This window comes from Ceratotherium simum, chromosome 24, assembly GCF_057802395.1.
Source record: "Ceratotherium simum simum isolate JZ-2026a chromosome 24, ASM5780239v1, whole genome shotgun sequence".
Lineage (NCBI taxonomy): Eukaryota > Metazoa > Chordata > Mammalia > Perissodactyla > Rhinocerotidae > Ceratotherium > Ceratotherium simum.
Window position 1 is genome coordinate 37,946,261 of NC_141923.1, and position 6,665 is coordinate 37,952,925.

The 6,665-nt window shown below is 55.7% G+C and overlaps 1 protein-coding gene and 1 long non-coding RNA gene across 3 annotated transcripts in view; one reads left to right on the forward strand and one right to left on the reverse strand.

Annotated features, from left to right (window-relative positions):
• Window positions 1–4,763, reverse strand: part of PLEKHG3 (pleckstrin homology and RhoGEF domain containing G3) — a 39,215-nt gene extending 34,452 nt beyond the window's left edge. The window contains exon 1 of the mRNA XM_087448375.1: window positions 4,562–4,763. The gene's annotated coding sequence lies outside the window, so the exon portion shown is untranslated. The remainder of the gene's footprint in view (window positions 1–4,561) is intronic.
• LOC147913930 (uncharacterized) lies at window positions 3,256–5,463 on the forward strand. 2 transcript variants are annotated; one of them, XR_015556167.1, is made up of 2 exons: window positions 3,256–3,366; window positions 5,311–5,463. It is a non-coding gene; the product is annotated as an uncharacterized LOC147913930 (long non-coding RNA). The 2 variants fall into 2 exon arrangements; XR_015556166.1 differs by lacking the exon at window positions 3,256–3,366 and adding an exon at window positions 4,905–5,182.
• Window positions 5,464–6,665: the final 1,202 nt, after the last annotated feature.

The following is a 6,665-nucleotide window of genomic DNA, read 5'->3' on the forward strand; positions in this document are numbered from 1 at the left end:
ATTCCCAGATGGCAACAGCCCATCCAGGGCTGGGCTTGACCCCCACCACTGCCTCTGCCCCCTAACTCCATGGAACAAAAGCTGGAGCAGATGAGATCACCACACCCCAATGACTCTCAGGATGGGACCCCAGCACAAGCTCATCATGCCCTGTTGATTACACTTAATACTGTTCTGGATGCCACGTGGGAACAAAGATGAGTCAAGCAGAGTTCCTGCCTTCAGAGAGCTTCTGATCAAAATAAGGAGAACAGAGCAGAGACCCAGTTAACAAGGCCAGCCTTTATCCCAGAAAGCTAACACCAGAGGGGCTGCCAGCATCTCTAAATGCACCTCCTTTGGATCACAGGTTAGTTGACCCGGATCAGTTTTTTTCCTCCTCTGACTTGAGGTCACCCCACAGCACAAAAATGCAGGGGGCTGTTCAGGGCCCTAGTTTGCAACTTCCTCCAAGGCCAGATTATATCTAGCTTTACCAGGTCTCCAGGCACCAACTGGTAGGCCTGAAAAGCTCCTTCACCCTGTGTCTGCACCCTGCGTGTGCAGCGGGGCCTTCAGGGGGAGTGGTCTGGCTGATGACCACTTCCCTGGGCCTCACCCTCCACCGCCCATCCCTGCTTCCTGAGCCAGGGCAGGGTCCCCAGGAAACCGCTCACCGCAGCTTTTGACAGCAGTCTTTTAGATCAGGCCCCTCCCTTTGAGGTCCGTGGTTCCAGTTGAGAGGGGAAGAGACTTCTCAGACTGGCTGTGTGGAAGCAGCCCAGAGCTGAGCAATTGGAGTCCAGCCAGACCCTGAGATCTTTTAGTGTCTGTGCATTCTGTTACTCTAAACTCTGGTCCATTGAAACTTTTTTCAGGGCTGCCTCTGAGCCTCCATCAGAATCCTCTTACCACCTCTGCAGGCGCTCCTAGAACAGCTCCACCCACCATCTGCCCAGCTCTCTCCAGCCCCTCCCTCATTTTCCCCACCCCTTTGTCTCCCCCTGGGAGCATAACTTCTCTACATGACATTGGGGGGAGGGGCGGATAGCCTTCCAGCTGTGAGGCAGAGGGGAGAGGCCAGGGACGAAGGTGTGATTCATCAGAGCTGGTGGGAAGCAGGGGGAATTCCAGAGCAGGGGAGGGTCAAGGCTGCCCCCAGCTCACCCTGGGAGTCCCGCATCCTCAACCACCAGGAATCTGGGGTAGAGTAGAAAAGTCTCACTAACCAGAAAGTCTGCACGACCAGAGTTTCTATTTTCTTCTCCCTCTAATTCCCCTCTCCTGCCTAACACTTGAAATGGAAAGCTTTCATCTCCAGTCCTTAGCAATGGCATTAAGTATCTTGAGCTATCCCCAGAATTTGGTTGGAGAAACAATAAAAGACTATCATTCATGGAACACCTCTATGGGTCTTGCTAAGCATCTAATATATGTTACCTCATTGTTCATTCTCACAATACCGTACGTGGTAGGTGTGATGACTAACTCCATTTTACAGGCGCGAAACAGGCTCAAAGGAGTTGAGCACCACAGGGCTAGCAAGCTGTCAGGCTGGGAGCTGAACCCAGGTGCGTGCGATTGCAAACCCTGCTCCTCAAGACAGCAGTGTGTTACTTGAACTGGGTTTCAAGAAAGGGAGATCAGAGAAGGGAAATATCTCCTTTAGGCATGACCTCAATCCTCCCTTCCTTGGGACATTTCCCAGGCCACCCCATCTAAAAGCCTGGGAAATCACCCCTTCCACAACAATTCATATCCACCTTCCCCACCATATTCTGCTTATCACTAACATGCTTTCTATTCCAATTATCTGTCTTGCTTATTGTCCATTTCCCCTACTAGAAGTCAGCTCTGTGAGGTCAACGATTGCTGTATATTTTCTATGTGCTGTGTCCCGTGCGTCCAGTATTCATATACAGTAGGTGCCAAATAAATAACTGTTGAATGAATGAATACTTGAAAAAAGACCTAAGAGGCGAGAATGCAGGAAGAAAAGAAAGAGGACGATCCATCCATTCAGGGGAAGCAAGGAGAGATGAGAAACGACCGAGATCTGGCCAGGGGCAAGTTGGGGGCCTCAGGAAATGAGGACCTGCCAGGTCCCCTGTGACTCCTGTAGAGGCTTCCTGCTGGCAGTAGTGATTTCCAGCTTCCAGCCTGAGGGCTTCTGCCGGGGAGGGCGGGCTTGCAGCCCTGGAACAAAGGCCTGTGGACATGCAGCTGGCCAGAGAGGCGGGACAGAGCAGCAGCCTGGGCCAGAAGGGCAGCCTGGGATGGGGGAGGGGGAGAAATGAGAAGCTTAAGGCAGCCCTCAGTGCAGCTGCAAAGGCAACACCCTCCCAACGCCCAAAGTGCCCTCAATCCCCAACACAACAGAGAACAGCTCAGTGGCTTCACAATTAACCCTCCAAGGTCAGGGCCCCACCTGGGCTTTAGCAACCCCCAGGCTTGGAGCCAGAGCCTTCACAAGATTCTAAGAGGGGTGGAGGTGAAGGGGCAAACCACACATCTGGAACACAGTCCCTTTTCCCCTCCAGCCCTGGTCATCCCTCACGCCATGGCCTTTGGCCTCCTCCAGTGTAAACACAGTGACCCTGGGATACTGTGGATTTGGTAGGCAAATGTTTATTCTCCAGCTGAGATACTACAGGCCAGGGCTGTCCACTTCCACCATTGGCTCCTGGGATCTACCATGTCCTTGTGGTACACATGGGACATATCCAGTAAATCGTAAAGCTCTCGAGGGCCCCTCTCAGCCACATGGAGCCTTTTATTTTGTATAGGAGTTTACGGAGCACTTTCTCGATATGTGGCTTCATTTGCTCCTTAACTAGTCTCTATGAGGAACGGCAGGCCCACTTATCTCACGTGGAAACTGAGTCAGAAAAGATACGTGATTTGCCCAGGTCATCCTGGAAAAAGCATGGATTAGACAGAGTGAGAAAGTCTGAGTTCTGGTCCCTATTTGGCCAACAAGGGACCAGGCTCAATCAGCTCACATCTCTGCCGCCTTCATGTGTAGATGGAGTAGGCTAATCTGAGGTGCCTTCCAGCCCAGCGACTCTATCAATCTTTGAGGCCATGCTGTAGAGTCAGGACTAAAATGCAGGCAAAATCCTGTGCTGGACTCCCAGGCCAGTGCTCTTCCCACTCTCCCTGATGCCACTTCTAATAAAAGGCAGTAGAAAAGCCCCCAAACAGCTCTTAAACAAACCACTCCCTCTGCTTCTAGGACTTGGTTTACCCCATGCCTACTCCCCGCCCCATCCCCAGGGCAAGATACCCAGGGATCCAGGGGTTGGAAGGGAGTGGAGGCAGCAGAGGCAGCAGGAATATGAACAGCACGCATAGGAAGAGTTGAGGAGTCCCAGGCCTGGGGAAGGGGTGAGTAACAAAGAGAAGGGGAACACCTTTAGGTTCTTACTCCCTAGGTTTTCTGCTGGGGATGGTTGGGGTGAAGTCACTCCCACCTAAATCACTCAGGATTCCACTCCCAGCCCAGCCAAGGAGGGAAGCAGGTGACTTTCTCAATGGGGAGCCCTCTCCTGGCTGTCATTACTCTCCCAGCTTATTATTTCTTGAGCAAGGTGGGTGTGATTGGGCCGCATGCAGAGGCAGGACAGGATGGACTCGGACAATCCCAGGGTTCCCTGTAGGGTGATGCAGTCCGGGTCGCCTCCTGGGGGCCCCAGAGCAGGGGAAAGACCCCTTCACCTGCCAACAGCTTAGCGAGTGACCTCAAGGATGAAACTCGCACAGCGGCCACTGACATAGCCCTCGCCCAGTCCACACCTCTCCAGCCTCCCACCATTACATTTCCCACTCCGTTCTGCCTTTTGTTTTCAAAAGCAGCTCCAAAGAGTAAAAGTAGCTACCTCAAAACGTCTAGAAAATTTCAAGTTTCCGTGCCTTATCCCGGCTTTCCAAACCAAAGGGCTGAAGATGGGGAGCAAATTAACCACAGCGATTTCAGGAGTGGGAGAGGTCGAGGTAGAAAGTGGCGGCCAATGCCTCTGTGCTTTCGGCTCCCCGACACCCCATTTCTGGCACCCACTCTAATCCCTCCAGGACATGGGCTGAGATTCCCAAGATGAGTGCCGTGGGGCAGCAACCCGGAACAGGCAGCTGGCGCCTCTTGGGCTCCAGGGACCAGAGGCTCGGGTCCTTCCCCAGAAGAGTCCAGCCTACCGGGCCCACAGTCCGAGGCTAGGACCAGCCCTTGGGCAACCGAGCGCGCCGTGGGAGCGGGTGGGCGCACCTCGCGGACTTCCCGAGTTTCAAACTGAGTCTCCTGGAGCCACCCGGCGCTACCGCTCTTTTTGTTTCCGGGGTGGGGGCTAAAGGACAGAAAATGTCTCCTTGCACAAGCGTCCCGCGCTCCAGCTCTCTACGGGGAGGGTCGCCCTGGGAGAGCCAACGCAGCCCTGGGCCCTCCTCGGCCACCGCGAGCCCTCACCCCACAGCGGGCTGGGGTTGGGGCGGGTGCCCCGGGAGGGTGGGGGCCTCAGAAGGACTCCGGTCACTGCCACCTCGCCGGCTGCGCTGGCGGAGGGAGAGGGGAGAACCGAGGGACACTCACCGAGCGGTCGCCGGCCCTGCGGGTCCGGCACGCAGCGCGCGCGAGGCTGCCCCGGTGCCGCGGCGACGCGGGCGCGAGTTTGAAAGTCGCTCTCGGAAAGGGCTGAGGCTGCCGGCCGCGCCCGCCCACTGCCAGCCCCTCGGCGGCTGGGGACGCGGCCAGCTGCGAGCGTGGCCCCCGGGGACCCCAGCCCGCGCGCGGCTTCCCAGCGCCCGGCAGGAAGTCGGGGCCGGGCCGGAGCTGCCGCAGGGGGAGGAGGGCGGGAGGGGCGGACCAGGAATTTTTCCAGTGGGTGGAGACTCAGGCCCGCGCTGGAATCCAGCGACTGGCTCCGCGGGGGCCCGGGGAAGCTTCGCGGCGCCGCGGGCCGGAGCCCTAGGTGAAGCTGGGGCGGCGGGGCTCGCGCGCGGCTCGTGATGCGCGCCCGCAGGTTTGGGCGAGCGCGCAGCCCCGCGGTGTCGGTCCTGCCCAACGCGAGCCGCTCCGGGGCAGCTCACATGCTCTAAGATACAAAGACGCACGTGGGAGGGGACACCTGGTGTCACAGACCTGATATCACCGCCTCCCGAGAGGGCAGCTGACAGCCAAAACATCCCCACGGTCAGGAAAGGGGGCTTTCGAGTGAGTCTTTAGTTGGGGTCGGATTTGGGGGTCCTGATCCTACCAGAGCAGGTCACCTCGGCTCTTCTGAGCCAGAAAGGCACGTCTTGAATTCCTCACCGAAACTCGATCCCCGTGCCCCTTTACAGATATAAATCCAAACGCCGGAGAAGCTGACGAGAGATGAAGAAGCCGATAACCTGAAGGGAGCTCCACCGAGAGACTGTTGGGTGGGAAAAGCAAGGTGTGGAAACCTGTGTAACAGAAAGGCACATTTTTGTAAAACGAAGACAGAAAACCTGTCTCCTGTTTTTATGTCTGTAATGTCATCATAGGGGCATGGAAAGGTCCACATCGGGAACGTGAAGGGGGAGGGGCAGGGACACTCAGTAAGGACAGGCCGGATTTTGAGCAAGAGCATAACTTAAAAACCCAAAATAATTCATCCACAAAGGTCGTGGAAAAAAGATGCTGTCCCAGCACAAGGCAGGGGGAGAGAAGCCAGGGTGGGACCCCGGAGGGGCTCCACTGCTTAGACATTATCACGAGCTCCTAGGGAGGAGGAATGGGACACTGGTGTCAGAACCACCGGGTATATTTGATATCCGGGTGTAGACAAGTCTGTATAGCAAACGGCTCGTAGTGTTTTCCTTAAAAACAAAAAAGCTGCTCCAGGCAAATGCAAACTCCAGGTGATTTACTGGGAGCGGCGGGGAGGGGCGGGCGCGGGAGGAAATGGCTTTCAGGTGACTTTGAAACAGGATCCCGGCGCAGGGTGGGGTGAAGACAGCCGGTCTCCTCGCTCCTGAGTGCGGGGGAAGAGGCAGGCGCTGGTCGGCCCAGACAGCGGGACCCACATTCCTCAGGGGGGAGGGTCCGCTGCAGCCTTGCAGAGCCTACACTCGCCGACTGGGAAGGTGAAAACCGAGATTGCGGAAGGGGGGTCAGAGGTAAACAGCCGCCGGGATCTACCAGATACAGCCGGCCAGCCTCTCGACTGGAGGAAAGAGTGAGACGCCCTAGTCCATTCCTGCCCTCTGGGCAGTTCATCCTCAGCTTCAGCCTTTCTTTGATCAATCACCCGAATCTATCAATCCCTTCCTGCCCACCTCAAATTCCAGCTTCCAAAGAAGGCAGCGGACTTAACTAAGCCATTATTGAGCACACCCTCAGGCAGGGCAGCTCATAGTGTTCATGACTAATAATAACGCCTTTAGTCAATGCTGACCATTTGCAATGCAGGGCCGGTGCTACGCTATTTACAAACATTGTCTCCCTCCATCCTCACAGACGCCTTGTGAGCTAGTAAGCATCCTTATCCCCATTTTACAGATAGAATAACTGAGGATTGGAGGGATCTAGCAACTTGGCCAAGATGACATAACCAGCAAAAGCAGATCCTGACAAGATCCCAGGTAGGGCCAACATTTGAGTGCTTACTGTGTGCCAGCCTTAATTCTAACCACTTTATAGGAACAATTGCAGTCACAGAAGAAAGAAACTC